The sequence below is a fragment of the Lissotriton vulgaris genome, chromosome 8, assembly GCF_964263255.1.
Source record: "Lissotriton vulgaris chromosome 8, aLisVul1.2, whole genome shotgun sequence".
NCBI lineage: Eukaryota > Metazoa > Chordata > Amphibia > Caudata > Salamandridae > Lissotriton > Lissotriton vulgaris.
This window is the reverse complement of record NC_141696.1, coordinates 249,132,493-249,149,598: the sequence shown is the minus strand read 5'-3', so window position 1 is coordinate 249,149,598 and position 17,106 is coordinate 249,132,493.

Below are 17,106 nucleotides of genomic sequence, written 5' to 3'. Positions count from 1 at the left end.
AAATTAATATGGCCCTAAAAATGAAATCGTTAAGAGCTGGCAATTTTTCTTACAAAATCCGTGTCACCTTGAATAGGCAGTGGGAGTTGGGCAGGAAGCTGGATGAGTTTAGAAAGCTTGGTGCAGTTGCCCAGCTTAAATATCCTGCAACCCTAAAAAGTATGCACAATAACAAAATGCATAATATTAGATCAGTGCAAGAGGCCGATCCGTTATTAGACAGTCTCAGAAAGTAGTAAAGGTAGCAGATGACAAAGTAGCTATATAGGACATTTTCAGTTGGGAGTAGAACCTTTGGGGGCGGTTCTTGTTATTCGGGTTCTCCCCTTCATGTGTACTAGCCCACTTTCAACCATTTGTATGAGGTATTAGATAGGTAGTCAAAACACATGTATCTACATTGAGACACACATGGGGACACTTAGTTAAGGGTAGTTGATGGTAGGGTTTTAGATTTTTCTCCTTTTTTTCTCCTTTTCCTTTTACCTCCTTCTGTATCTATATAGGTTCACAAGGGGACAAGGCGAGTTGGCCCGGGGTGCCACAACTGGACTACATCTGTCCAGATAAATGGGGGTAGGGTTCTCCAGGGATGGTCTGGTTGGGAGGGGGGATGGGGGTGCTGTGGGTAGCACGGGGTAAGGGGTATAGGAGTAAAAAAAAAAAGAAATCCTCATTCACTCTATTATTTGGTCAAATAAGCCATGTTTTATCACAATTGGTCTGGTATTGCCTTCATAAGAGTTTAAGTCGACTTATAGCTCTCCTCTCTAAACCCCCATGAGAACAATTCAGCTTTTGCCCTTGAATGTTAATTGCCTGCGGGTGAAAACTAGAAGGGCCAGAATTTTACCTTCCTATTTAATACTATCCCTCTACATTTTGAAACATCAGCCATAGCCAAGCTTCAGCAGGCAATACATTATTTTGTTTGGGAGTATAGGGCTACGAGGATTACCTGGAAGAAGTTGAGGCGTAGGAGGGAGAAGGGGGGCCTTGCGCTTCCTGATTTGTAATACTATGCATAGGACTTCCAGCTATCGCACTCAAGAATGCTCTTGAAACGCCAGACCACACAGGGGTGGGGGCCAAGTCTTCTGCAAGGGGGCAGGTCTTTCTCCTGAAGGATTTCTGTTCAAATTTGGAGAACAGAAGTTCTTCAAAAAGATTAGACTAAAAGTCCTCCTGGCGATGGCTTGGTCATGTGTAACAGCGTACTGGTCTTAATTATTATTCGAGTCAGGCCCCTTTGTGGGACTCTCCAGGTGCAGCAGATTGCTTGAAAGATAGGCTGGTCTTACAATTTAGAGCAGCAGGGCTCAAGGTGTGGGGGGACCTTGCTTCTGATGTCTCACTCTTACCATGGTTGTCATTATATAATAAGCTAGAAGGGGGAATGTCCAAGTTTAAATATATTCAGTTGCAGAGTTGGTCCCAGAATCTAAAAAAAACCTACAGGTATAGGGAACACCCTTGAGGAACAGCTAGTGGCTAGACCTTCAGGGAAGAATGAAGTTTCCTTTCTTTATAGGACCATTAAGGAGGCTATCGACACAGATTTTAAGCTGGCTGAAGAACTATGGGGGCTTTTTTGCCTAATGAACAGTGGACATGCCTGTGGCAGACATCTTTCAACACCCTGTTTGCCACTGTAAAGCCAGCATGGCTCAGGAGAAACCACTTGTTCACGGTTCATAGGGCTTATTGATCTCCCACCAAGATTGACCAAAATGTTGAAGGGCTCTCCAGCCAGCTGTAAACAAGCATTTACAATGCAATGGTTTTGCCTTTGTTAAAGTTAGAGCTATTGGCATTGCTCTTGACATTATTTTTATTTATGTTTTTTTAAACATAAATAAATGGCATTGTCATTTACAATGCCAATAGCTTATTCTCTCGCAAATGACACACACAAACACCCACAGAGAGCCCCCCCACACACACACAGAGCCCCCCCACACACACACCCACACAGAGCCCCCCACACACACAGCCACACAGAGCCCCCCACACACACAGCCACACAGAGCCCCCCCACACACACCCACCCAGAGCCACACACACACCCAGAGCCACACACACACCCAGAGCCAAACACACACACCCAGATCCACACACACACACACCCAGATCCACACACACACACACACCCAGATCCACCCACACACCCAGAGCCACACACACCCAGAGCCACACACACACCCAGAGCCACACACACACACACACCCAGAGCCACACACCCAGAGCCACACACACCCAGAGCCACACACACCCAGAGCCACACACACCCAGAGCCACACACACCCAGAGCCACACACAACCACACACCCAGAACAACCAAGGTCAGCCTCTTGTGCTAAAGAAATGGCCAGGAAGGACACAATTTCAGATTCTCGAGTTTGTAACTCATTTACAGAGGTCCCAGCACTTCTAGACATCTGCTTGCTTCGTGCCATGACTTTAAGTGGCCTTCTGGTTTGAGGTGTAGGGCAACACCCGTAGTCAGACAGTTTTTACCAGTGTTATTAGACAGACCTTCCTAGCAGGCTGAAAGCCCCATTACAGATCTGTGATGTTCATGTTAGCGCTACACCTTGAACCATGAACCGAAGAACACAGATGCATGGCCTGAGGGTGGGAATACAGAGGAGCTGCCTACGACCTTCCAGATAAGGGGCTCTTGCAGAAAAAACATTGATTGGAAGGTCTGTAGGATGGAACTGTACAAATATAGCACATACTTCCCGGAGAACCAAAGGCCTGTACCATACAGTAAACTCGAGATTCCCTGATTAGACATTACTTCTAAGCTGGTGGTTAAGTAGTGTCAGACTCGTATGTATCAGGCATGGGAAAAGACATGCAGCGGGCTTCCTTGAAAGCAACACAATGTGATGTCCTGCACAGTAGTGCAATCCTTTGACACTGAAAGTTATTGTTTGAACCCACCTTTCATATTAAATACGACAGACTATGCCCATTCAGTTTTTGACCTCGCAGCAGTGACCGTTCTCTCGTACTTGCACTTTCACAATAAATGTACAGTAGCCTTTTTGAACATTGCTAATAATGGGCACTGCAGTCCGGAAATAAAGAGACCAGTGCGAAATGGTAGTATGCCCTTACTGAAAGTAATGATTATGTGCATTAAAACCATCGCTATTAGACCTAAACGCACTGGTGTTATAATTATTTCAACCCAAATTAGAATTGGCAACACTTCTCTTATCTTCCTCCACTAACTACCAGGGTACATCATACTTACTCAGAAACATAAAGCATGGATTGGAGATGTCATGATCATACACTCCTTGGCCTCTCCCACTGAGGCATCTAACAAGTAATACGAACGGCAACAAAATTATAGCAGTGTACAGTAAAAGGTTGCCCAACAGGGATACATATTTACCCCCAGAGAAAAAAATATATAGCTGAAATAGGACAATTACACATAGAAGTTGTTCATTTGAAAAAAAAAATTGTTGCGTCATACGTATTTTAGCCGATGCCTGCATTTGTTTTCACTCGTCGCTCGTGGAATCTGGGCTGGAACTTAATGGAGGATGAAAATCACAATCTCTCCTTTAAACATCTCATCCCTGCAATTCGACAGTACCTAATGCCCTGTAACTCATCTATTATAACTGCAAACATGTACATGATTCCGCATAACCAGCCCGACTAAAGATCACACCTAACGTCTACAAATGTAATCTGCCAGACAGGAACAGCAGTAGATGCATCAAGTGGTTTCTTTAAGAGCACAAGACTAACCCAAATAACCACTGGAAAAACAAACAAGAATTTACAAGTGGGTAACAAAATGCTGCAGCGGGAGGGGGGGGCGGGAACGGGCAGCGGGAGGGGGTAGTGTCAGACGCATATGTATCAGGCATGGGAAAAGACATGCAGCGGGCTTCCTTGAAAGCAACACAATTTGATGTCCTGCACAGTAGTGCAATCCTTTGACACTGAAAGTTATTGTTTGAACCCACCTTTCATATTAAATACGACAGACTATGCCCATTCAGTTTTTTACCTCGCAGCAGTGACCGTTATCTTGTACTTGCACTTACACATTAAATGTACAGTAGCCTTTTTGAACATACGGCGCGTGCATTTTAAACAACCCGCCAGGCAGCTCCCACATGTCCTGGGAAAGAGCCAGTTATTCTGTGATTGGCTGAGGAAGGGGCAGACATTGACAATTCTGTACATTAACACTAAAGTGTTCAGTCCCAGGTTATACTGCACAGACAAAAACAAACACTACTAACAACAATGAGAAACTCCCAAGATTGTTTCGAGAAAACAAAATATATTTTAGTTGGTCAATAATTCAAAGTTAACTGCCAAGAGTCTAACGTTCCGCCTGTGAGACCAAAAAAGTTTTCATCTAGCATTATTGTCACTAACTTGATCAAATGTACTACTGATACAAGTGTGGATATTTTCTGTTGACATTCAACTTAAAAGGTGAGCACAAATGGTTTTATGAAAACAAACTGAAAGTCACAAGAAAAAGACAACCCCTTGCTTTCTAGAAACAAGAGCAATGTGGCGGTGATCCCTCAAACTACTTTATTTGCTCAACGTGAGATGTACTAAAAAATATAATGGCACAACCCATATAGAAAGCACCTGGTTTCACAGCGCACTCTAAAGTGAGGAAAACAAATCACACAAAACTTCAAGTTAAACAATTAGAGTCTGATATTGCTACAGAACCTCTACGTGCCAGCCGAATTATTAAAATAACCAAGTAAAAGAAAATAAGACCCTTAAACGTAATATTGCATAACACCTGCTAGTTCTGCACTAGAAACGATCTTCAATAAAGACAGTGCAGCAGCAAAATCAAGATTACACTCGGAGCAGTAGCATTCTATCAAATCCTACCCCTAGAGGAGTGCGCCTGAAATGTTGATCAATAAACACGTGCTGGACTTCAGCTGTCAAAAACTGGACTTCAGCTGTCAAAAACGTCACTTTCTATGTAATGGTGAAGTGAAGCCGGAGTACCAAAAAGGAACTGATGGTCCATCTTCATAGAGAGTATAGACCACATGCAACGAGTACTCGGGTCTCAGTGTAGCAGTTTGGTGCGTTTAGGCTTAAGTGATGCTTTAAGTATGAAGCAGCTCCACGGGCGTGCGAGCACAGCAAAGCAGAGCCCGCCGAGATCCCAGGCCGGTAGATTGTTACATGGTCGTTTGCATGCTTCATTGTGCAGCAGGTGAGCTGGGCTCGGCCTGCACATACCCTGTAGGAAACGGTGTGTGCTTGGCAGCAGTCAAGGCCAGAGCGCGCCCCCTACAGGTCCATGCGCGGAGCTGCACCGCGTTTGCAGACTGCAAAGCAAAAAGGGAGGGGGCGGTGGCGGGTTCTATCACAGGCCCAGAATCCCGCAATCACCGGAGAAATATATCACAGATCCATACCGGCATCCTCCTGCAACCATTGAAGAAGTAGGGCCTTGGAAGAGCAGAACTACACTTTGTGTGTGATGAGCAAGGGAATATAGGTGGTGCAAGTCGCTTTGAAATGGGTTGTGGGAATCCGATCTAACAGCTATGTCGCTTTCTCCACCGCAGCAACTGTCTACTGTGCACCCCTCGATCACTGAACTCAGCCGGCATCAGGGATCGTGCACCAAAAAAGAGACGCAGTGCACAGCATCACCAGCAGAGAGCGGTACACAGAGGGTCCGACGAATCATTGACAGGGGTGGGCCACTGTGCCTCAACACCTTGCGTTACTAGGCAGTATTGAGGGCTTGATCCCTCTACTCCGAAACACCGCACGAAAAGGGGGATGACCCCCTCGATGACAGCTGCCCTCGCGTTACTGCACTCTGACCCCACAGCTGCTTCGCTCAGAATCCTATCGGCGGTAGGATAGAACTAGCCACCTCTGCATCTTGTGTCACTACCACCACTCTTAAAAGCAAGGCCTGAATACACTTTTCAAACCCTCGGACCACCCCATCAACAGTTCCCCCAGCATCCAACCCCGCGTTCCCAAGCATAAAAGTAACAGGAAGAGACCCCACCCCCTGGGGCTGTCGGGATGAGAGGTAGCATCAGACTGTCAGATACAACCCCTTCCTTCACACACCCTCACCCCAGTGGGCCTGGCGCCTACCTGCGGGTGCCGGTGTTGCTCAGCGGCTGCTGCAGGGCGGGGGCCAGCGCTCCTGTGGCTGTGTCGGGGTTGCTGTTTCCAAGGCTTCTTCCGGGTGCCGTCAATGCCGGACCAGATTCGGGGGCGTTCCCGAGAACTGGCTTTCGGCTGACGTAGCCAAAAGCCAAAAATTCTCGGGAACGCCCCGAATCTGGTCCAGCATTGACAGACAGGCCCGTCTTCCAATGGCTAGCCTCCATTTATGGAGCTAGCCAATGGAAGACGGGGGGCGTTCCTGTCTCCCCTACCATAATCATTAGGTTTTCGCCTGCGCGAAAAAGATGCGCAGAGCGCATCTTTCGCCAGGCAAAACCTAAAAATGTGAGAGAGTGCCTCTTATATCCATATGTTTAAGGAATACCTTGCGATAGCAGAATGTTTGGAAAAAGTAGGCAAAACTATTGCTGACATCTTGGGACTTTCTGTTTCAATTCACTCTTTCCCTGATAATTCTTGGTATATCCTGTGAAATTAAGGGTCCAGGTAGGGGGTTTCTTTTCTATGCAATTCTGTTGGCTAGGAGGGAAGTTTGTAAAAGATGGGTAGAAACTATACCTCCACTACATTCTGAGTGGTTATCCTCCTTATTTACCACTTCTAGGAGAGATTTGTTCAGAAGGCAGAGTAGAAAAAAAGTCAGCTTTTTGGGGGTTTTCTATCAACCTGGTCCAAGGCTTAGTTTTGGCAATTTAGTGTGGGGAATTTATACATTAAGGATTAAAGTTTTCACATACAAGGGAATCTGGTTCCAATGATTATGCCTCTTTGCAACTTTGACTGTGTTGGGCCCCCCAGTTTCATCTCCCCATATAGGCCAACACTAACAGTCAGCCGGCACAATACGAACCGGAGGAGAGTGTGACCACCCCTTTTACATTTTGGGGCCAGTGTCATTTTAAGACTGTTGTGTACCGGTAGGCGGGGCACTATCTCCTGGTCCCTATCCAGTAGCCTACGTCTCCATAATACTGAGTAACTGTATGGACGGCTTATTTTGTTCACTGGGGTTTGAGGAGAATGAGGAATAAAAAATTTTTTTTAAAAATTTAAAAAAAATCCCACATGAACAACGCTGCTGCTCTTAGCAGTGAATAGCTCAGCTGGCCCTTGGTTATTCCTTGGACAAACAATAGCTGTAGAACGGTCGTGTGCCATGGTTGTACTGTACTGGGGTGAATGTATGACATTGTTCTGCATTCTATCCATTACCTGTTGTTTTTGCATTTGTTACCCCGAGTAGGACGGGTATGCTCAGACATGAGTCCCGTGCTCTCCACGCCACTGGAGTCAAGCTATCCTGGCTGAAGACGGCTGATAGCCAGAAACCGGTCCTTGGATGCTTGGTTCCGGTCCAGGGAAGACATGGCTTGGCAGTTCGGGCTGGACTGTTCCCATGAGGCACAGGGTCAAGGCTGATTTGCGTATGGCCATGCCTGAACTGGGGTGGTGTGGTGAGCAAAAAAAAGGATGGATTTAGGCCCAGATCTCTGGACTGGGGTGAATGTATGAGATTGTTCTGCATTCTGTCCATCAACTGTTGTTTTTGCGGTTGTGACACGTGGCGTGGGCGATCATCTACACTCCAAACAGCTTTGAAATCACATTAGAAGCAGAAGATGGATTCCAGAAGCTAAACTCTCTCCTAGGGGAGGATTTGGCTGCATTAAGTGTCCAAATGATTAACATATGGGATGCAAGTTTAAGGGCGATGCACTGAAAACCCGTTTTCATATGATGCTGCGGGGATCAGAGCCCAGCCTGATAGTATCTGAATCAAACGTGGCAATACATGTCCTGGCTGGCAGTCAAGCCCTGGCATCTGGAAGTTATAACCAGCTACAGCTCAGACATGGCTAATGCAGTCAAAGCCACATTTTGGACACTAAAGGAACCGACTGCAGAACAGATCATACAACCTCACACAAATGACTCGATAGATGGCACCTGGCTGTTTACAAAAGTGATGTGTACACATTGCTGTGCAAGGAAGTCAACAGCACTTGGTGGGTTTCTTCCACTGAAAATTCGAACTTCTAAAATCTATATGTATGAGGGTTGCAGTACAATACTTTGAAACCTCTACTTGTGAACAGTCAAGAGTTATTGGTATTAACACTATATAGCCTAAGCCATGGTTATTAGGGCAGCAAAATAATTTTACTCTTGCGATAAAGGATGCATAAAACATTGACATCAAGTCATACTGTGTCTCACCATAGGGTGGGGCCAGAACTGATTCTCAGCCAGCCTTCCGCTGCCTGCGACCCAAATATTTGGTCAGACTTTAAAATGGACCATTTCCATTACCTGCCTCTCCCACACCTTTATTTCTCGTTTTTTTCATGTTTGCTCAACTTCACTTCCTAAACAAGCATTAGCCAATCCTATAAGCCTGGCCTTTGCTGCTGGCGCCATGGTTATTTATTCATCTTTTATTAAAAGCATATGTCTCAAAATAAAAAATATGTTCACTTGAACACAGCTGCCATACGCTTGCAATAAAAAATAAATGAGTAAAAATCACTTAGTGATGTGGCTGTTTCACTAGCAAAGAAGCCTTTCACTTGCACCTGCCATTTTATTATTTTTATTATTTGTGAACAAGACAATAATAAATCACCACCTAACCAAGCACTCAAATTACAAGTAGAGGCAGCGTTACAATGACACTTAAAAATCAATAAATAAATAGACATTAAATAAATCACTATGTAAACGAACACTCAGGCTAAATACTTACCTCGGTACTTAAAGTTAATATAAAAATAAAACACAGTCAGCACCAGATTTGTCACTAAACTGAAATAAACTATTTTAGGCACATACAAACAAAGTAAAGAGGCGTTGTGCGGTCACTCATAGTGAAGGAGCCATTTGGTAAAGCAGGCTGACCCATTGCCTCATGCTGTGGTGGGTGTAAGCAAAAAGTGAATGCCCCTTGAACTGACAAATTGATGCAGCCTACTGACCAAAAGCCCCTTTGTATGTATAATATTGTTGGAAACACAATAGAATGGTGAGACAGCTATAGCTGATTCAATGGCCACACCTAAAAAATGCCCAAAGTAAACCTGCATTTTATCACTCAATAGGTGCCTTTAAGTACTGGTGAAGGTTATGGGTATAGATTAGTTGATTTGAATCATTGCTTGCCTTCATCCTATGCCAGGCCATGGAATTAAATAGGCCTTATTCTATGCTTGGAATGACACCTTGCATAGTTCAGAAGCTAAACATTCAGAAATTGTGGTGGCGTTCAACTTGCCCACAGAATTTGATAAAATTAACCACAATGTCTTTCTGGATGGATGATAATCGGTAGCCTTTACGACCAACCTACAAAAAATTGCTCACACACAGTTAGCTTACACAGCGATCCCAATGAGTCCTTCTCTGGAAAAAAAGATGTCCGAGACATACTTACTCCGCCTAGGTCAACGCCCAGTAGGAAAAAGTTTGTAAATGAAAAAATTCCTGATCTAACCACTAGATGGCAGAATAATGCACAGCATGTGATTGAATTCATCTATTAAGCTTGCTAAAATAATATGAGTAAAAGGTACGTAATTTATTGCAAAACCACACAAATCACACCTCCTCAACAAGGTTTATGTTATGTATATTTATGTAGTGCACTAATTACCCGTCAGGGTATCCAGGCACTTTGCTTCTTGCGGAACTCGAGAAGTGAAGATTTCAAGAGTCAAGATTTTCAAGATTTTATTTTGGGTGATCGGTCTTTTAAAAACAAAGACCATAACACCAAATGACATTTTCAAATAGTACTACGACATATAAATACAGTAAATCATTGGCAGAATTTTACAAAGTTAATCTATAAAGTACTTTTGTGCGTCAAATATTTAAAATTTCAATTAAAACAAAGGTTTAAAACGTTCATGTCTTTCTAACATCCTTGTTATTAAACAGCATTTAACTTCGAGATTTTCTGGTTGTCCGATAGTTTTCAAATATCTTTTTCGCACTCCACAGAGCGTCAACCGATTTCCTTTAAATACACATTTAAAATTTTCACCCCCTACATACTAGGGGGATTGAGGTCCCGCCGAACGAGGTGATTACGGCTTCTCTACATGTACGTATATTCAAACTATTCAGTAGTGTTTTTAATAGTGACATCTGTTCCTTTAATAACTTTGGGCATACGCAAAAAATGTGTTAAATAGATTCATCTTTGTAGCAGCATAGTCTGCAATCTCGATTTTCCCTTTTATCCTTCCATGCTTGGATTAAGTCTTTTGTTTCCCACATGCCTAGACTCAGCCTCGTGAATTGATGTTTTAGGGTAAGTGAGAGATAGGCTGATAAATATTCCTGAGGCTTCCTTTTCTCATATGAACAGGCATGCCGTCTTTGCAGTAAGGTATTTTCATCCGATGAGTGAGACAAGGATTTTATTGTGATGTTGATTAGTTTGCTGAACGCCTTTTTTCCTATGCTGAAATTCCAGAGAGGTCCTTTATCACCTGGTTTAAGTAACTACCCCAGGATCCTTGCATTTTCTTTTCTTTTTGTCTATCTATTTCTTTTCAGCATAGATGGTCTACGGTTCCGCTCGCAGAAGCATGCAGCCTCCAGCATAATTTTATGAATGCTCCTTTGCTGTGAAAATCCTGATTTAATAAGCCAAACTTTAGCCGCACCTGGGCAGGCGATGCCCTTTGTTGGATCTGGAAGCCTTTATTATAGACTTTTGTTTGTATTTTATCCAAGGCCGGGATATCACATCCGTTTATTATTTCAGTGCCATAGGTTACTGTTGGTATTAACTGTGCCTGCATGACTGTTAATAAATTGCCGTATGATGGACAGCTTAGTTTCTTTTTTAATACTTTGAAGCCGTATATCAGGTTTTGAGATTTTGACCTCATTGAAATAAGCTGTGATTTATAGCTTAATTTTTGTTCTACCAAGAATCCAAGATATTTGTAGGAGGCGACTGCTTCGACTTTCTTTCCATCTATATGCCATATGTATTTCTTGTTTTTATTTTTGTCATCCACTAGCCGTACGACCTTTGTTTTTGATAAATTCAATTCTAGCCCTTGTGCTGTCAAATATTTGGCTAAGGCACTCATTCCTCTTTGTAAGCTGATTGGCGTTTGATTTAGGAGTACTAAATCGTCGGCGTACTGAAGGTACCGATTTTCCTCATTAACTATTGATGGGGGATGACTATTGATTTCCACAAGGGCGTCTTCAAGATCAGATATATACAGATTAAAAAGAATAGGAGCCTACACGCACCCCTGTTTCAAACCATTTTGGGAGTATATTTTCTTTGTTATTCATCGGCCATCTCCTAACTTTATCCGGCTCCATGTGCGCAAATATAATTCTCTGATGGCCTTTAACAGATTTATGGGGATGCCCCAGCTGGCCAGTTTTTCCCATAGACGTTTACGGGGCACGCTGTCAAAAGCTTGCTTAAGGTCCACAAAACTGGCGAACAGGCAGGTGTTCTAAAATTTTGCTTTTTCGGATAACAATGTTATTGCCGTTAGGTTTGTTAAAGTGCCTGCTCCCGCACGAAACCCTGTTTGAGATCTTGGGATGCAGTTGTAATCATCTGACCATTTTTCAGTTGGGTTAGCAAGCAACTGGCGTATAACTTTGCTTCCACATAAGTTAAAACAATTAATTTGTAGTTTATCTACTTTGTTGAGTTCCCCCTTTAGTAAAAGAGAGAGGGACCCCACAACCAAAGGGATGGGGTGCCAAGTGGACTGTTAAGTCAAGCAAAAAATCCCTTTGGGACACCTTATTAAAATGACAAAACGTTCAGCAAACAGTTAAGACAGAAACAAATAAACAGACAAAATACTGTACTCATGAGGCAAAACACAAACGAAATTATGAAAAATCCTGAACAATTTATTACACAATGCAATGTTAAAAAATAATGATTCAACAAAAATTAAGAAGACGGGGAAGAACATTAAAAGAAAGGAAACAATGAATTCCTATTAGTAAAAAAGGAGGTATAGACAGAAAATTAAATTCAGCAGGAACATCAGAATTATTTTCTAATCAATATAAAGCACAATCCTCCTTTTGTTATGCGACGCGTTTCGGTGGATTATATGGTCAGACCACCTTCATCAGGGTTATATATAATTTCTTGCCCCAAAATTCTCGAAAATTTCAAAACATAACAGCTTACGGTAGATACCTCCTATGTTTTATAAAACCTTCTCTCGTCCAGTGAGTTAAAAAACTTCTCAGGACTGACAATCTTGATCAGTGCTCAAAGACACAATAAGGTGGGTACATAGGACAGTCTCAATCAGTGCTGTGATAGGACGCCTATGCAGATACAAAGTAAAGATTTATATAATGTTTAAAAATCTCCAATGACACAGGGTAGATATGTGAGGCTTTAGAAGCAAACACAGTCCTTGATCGGACACATACGCAGAAATATGCTGCTGTACCAGGATGGTTCCACAATTCATTACTCTTGGATACCACCGGAGTTCGTTGAAATAACGGCGTCCGTGTGTCGATCACCTTCTACTTGCTAGTGTCCGATAAAGGACTGTGTCGTTTCTAAAGTCTCACATATCTACCGTGTGTCATTGGAGATTTTTAAACATTATATAAATCTTTACTTTGTATCTGCATCAGCGTCCTATCTCAGCACCACCGATTGAGACTGTCCTATGTACCCACCTTATTGTGTCTGAGCACTGATCAAGATTGTCGGTCCTGAGAAGTTTTTTAACTCACTGGACGAGAGAAGGTTTTATAAAACATAGGAGGTATTTACCGTAAGCTGTTATGTTTTGAAATTTTCGAGAATTTGGGGGGAAGAAATTATATATAACCCTGATGAAGGTGGTCTGACCATATGATCCACCGAAACGCGTCGCATAACAAAAGGAGGATTGTGCTTTATTGATTAGAAAATAATTCTGACGTTCCTGCTGAATTTAATTTTCTGTCTATACCTCCTTTTTAGGTTTCGACTGGGGAACGGAGCGTAAGCTCCGCCCCCAGAGAAATCTCTAGTCTTCAGTAGGGACTCTTGGAATACGCCCTCTGTCCCATTGGCTAGCTCCATAAATGGAGGCTAGCCATTGGAACAGAGAGGCGTCCGTCATGGCCGGACCAGATTCGGGGGCGTTCCCGAGAATTTTTGGCTTTTGGCTACGTCATGCCACGTCAGCCAAAAGCCGGGAACGCCCCCGAATCTGGTCCGGCCGGGCCGTGCTTGCTGCTGTCCTGCCTTCCTCCGTGTCCCTCCTCCCGCCGTCCCCCCCTGCCCTCGCTGTCCTGTGCACGTTTCCCACCTCCCTCCCGCCGTTCGTGTCCTCTCCCGCCCCCCTCCCGCCGTCCGTGTCCTCTCCCGCCCCCCCCTCCCCCCGTGCGCGACACCAACTGTAGCGAGTCTGCTGCAGCATTCAAACTGGTGTGGAGTTGCCAGCCTCGCTCTCTTTTGTCAGTTCGCTTACCCCGGGCTGATGCCCTGGCTCTCGTTTGTAAGTTCACTTACCCCCTTGGTATCGCCCGCCGTAGCGCGACATGATTTCAGACCGCTATCCGCCTCCAGCAGCGTAATGGCGCTTGGCAGCCAGTCACACAGAGCAGAAAATGAAATAGGATCAGGCTGCAGCACAAAGACGCATGCGCCGACACTCACCAACACCCACCCCGTGTGAGCACTTTATTTTCCGTAATGCACTCCAAAATGACTCATTTGGTTAGTTTCCATGGTGGAGGAGAGGCGGTACTGTGTTTTCTTTAACTGATGCTACACGGGGGTTACTTGCATTAAGAAGTTTGGGTGTAGTCACATTATATCTTAAAACACCACTTTTATAGTCCGCAATGTCAACTGCCTTTCCTAACTTTTAATTTAGCTTGTCTGACTGACGAGGTGGGGTTAATGTCAGCTTATTCGACGCTTTGCTCTTCCTAATATCACATTACGCGTCCCTAATCTTTGTGACCCTTTGTTTCGTGAGTGTCCATTAGCATAGTCAACTTCTGTCGTTATGTGGGTTGGTTTAGTTGGGGCTTCTTTTCACAGTCCTTGGCTCTCGTTTTAGGGCTCTGCTTTTGGACTGGAGACATTGGCGGTAATGGCCCTTGCTCTTAAGAAGGGGAGTAAGTAGATGTTTCTGGAGTCCAACTAGGTTCCCCCTCAGCCACACCTGCAGGTACTGGGTGAGTCCGTGCGCGCATGCATGATCTGTTTGTGCGTCGAAGCTCAACGAGCCACAGCGAGTTCCCCGCAAGACTGCGTGTTGTATTTCTAATGTTACCTACTTCGTCAAAGTTCTGCTGTTTCGGGACCCGATCATGTCACAGTCACAGCGAGAGAGGCAGATACCTAATATAGGAGTGACGTTTTAATTGAGGGAAACCTATTTTGATTGTTGATAATTATGTTTTTATTCTTTACATTTTATTAGTTGTAGATTCCTTTTTCACAGCCAGCAGTACTAAACACCAAAGTCTAAAACAAAATGAAATTAAGTACTCTCATTTAACATTCTCCTGTCTCTGCTGTGGTATAACACAGGCTTGGCTCCAGGAGTTTGCTTCTTGGAGAACCTTGAAGAAGTAAACGGAGTAGACTACAGACAAAGGTTGGCATGTGAATGTCAGTGAATGGCTTCAGAGTCAGTTTTAGACAAATTCTGTTCAATGTGTATAGGTCTAAAAACCGTTTTGAAATGGTAACTTTGATTTTACGGACATTGTGTTCATATGTTTTAAGGGTAGGCCGCTCCCCACGCCGCACAGCATCACCTTTTGTGTGCGTGTCTCAGCCCGCTGCTGCTGTTGTTAGGTCGCTGACCCTCCCTGTCACTTGTTGTGCCTCTTCTGTATTTTTATTGTATTGTTCTCTGTCACTGTGTTTGCTTCTGTTAGGGTTGAGCTCACGCGCCAATGAAGCACCTGTTTGATTTCCTCCCTCCACGATGGCGCGTGACATCATTAAAAGGAAAGGCAATGCCATCCTTAGCTTATATACAGAACCGGTTGCTGCTGCTTCCCATCACAGTCTTTTTGTTAAATTCCTTTTTCTAAACGACGTGTGCTGTGGCTGCCTTCTCTGAACATACGTTGCAGGGGGCGCTTTTGTCCAAGGGCAAACATTCAAGTTCAGGCCGAGGTTTACATGCCAGGCTTGGCGGTTACCGGGGCACGCTCAGAGCGGCGACTGACTTCCTGTTAGTAAAGAAAACCAAAATGAGGAAGTTCTCAAAACGACCAACCAAACAACACTATTTTTTTTTTACCTTTCTGTTCTCACCTCACGAATGCACTCTTCATGACATATAGTCTGACCCACATGCAATGCAAATGTTTTTAAGCACGAATCCTAAAAAGAACAACAGGAATATCAACTTAAAGCAACGCTATGTCTGAGATGTTAGCGAATTTGACATGCTCAAGTGTAAATTTGGGAACAACAAAACGAAAGAAAACTAGACAAGAGAGAAATAAAGAGGCATAGCTACCCATGGTGCAGCAGGTGCAGTGGCAACAAGGCCGAGGTTTTAAGGGAGTGAACTCACACTAATTATGGATGTCACTTACTAGCAAACGGGGTGGAAGGTTCATTTTGATCTCTTACTTTAGGGCCCTTTGCACTCTTCCAACAAAAATACCATAGAGAGGGAGACGTGTAAGTTACATTTAGTGCCCGATTACGATGTTGTGGGGAAAGGGTCCGACCGACAGTCGCTTTCTCCTAGACCAAGTCGGAACCCATCCGCCGACTCGGCCAGAAACACCCTACATACAAACAGCACCATCTGGTTGGAGGGCGGGATGCACGTGCGCATGAAAGAAAAGTAAGGGGGGGTATTCTGCAGGAACCAATCCATGCAGTTGTGCAGGCAGTGCAAGCCGCCACAAAGTGATGCAACCAAGGCATTGTTTTCAGAAGGCAGTCCTTCGAGGCAGGAGAGATGCAGGAATCACTACATGCAGTTGTGCAGGTAATGCAAGCCGCCATAAAGTGTTGAAAACACTGTTTCGTTTTAAATTGAGGCCCTGCGAGGAAGTAGAGGTGCAGGAACCAATCCATGCAGTTGTGCAGGCAGTGCAAACATCCACAAAGTGACGCATGCAACCAGTGTGTTGTTTTAAAAGGCGGGCCCTGTGTGGGAGGAGAGGTGCAGATGTGGTAGAAAAGGCCTATGGACCTGAGACAGGAGTGCATCCCGTGACACGATACAGCTGTGCACGTGGGCGCTGCACACAGCTGGGCTAGAATACTGTAAACAGACTTAGGCATACAGCAATGAGGGGGCGCTAGTGACTTTCACTGCGGGTAGCTGTGCGCTATATAAGCTCAACTACATTTACATTTACATTTACTTTCTGTTCCTGTAGAGGCGCTTTAGGTGTAAATACTGCAGTGTTGTTTGGTATAGGATTTAAGATGCAATATTATTTTTTTTGGTTTAAATCTTGTACAGATATTGTATTGTTTGCTAAGAGCTGATTTTCGATAATAATGTTTTGAATAAACACAACCTGTGTGATGAATCCAAATTAGAGATATTCAGTATTGTCAGTGACTCAGCTGAGTTGGAGGGTGCGGGATCCAAATTGGGTGTCTCCCTGGCCCAAGCAATACAGAGTGTTACTGATTCTTACTCAACTAGCTGGCTAACAGACATGTTATCCCCAAACATCAGCTGATCAATTTTTGAAAATAGCCATATGTTGCTATCAAATACACATTTTCTTTTTGAAAAGAGCAAACGAAATGACAAAAGCTTATTAAGAAAAAATAAAACCTGTTTTGCCACAAATATCTTTTCATTTTTCGTAAATACACATTTGACAATCAAACTTCAATTTGCCATTTTCATCACATGCATCACTGCCACACATGAATGCCATGTATCACTATCTCATGCCATGGAGGTCTACAAT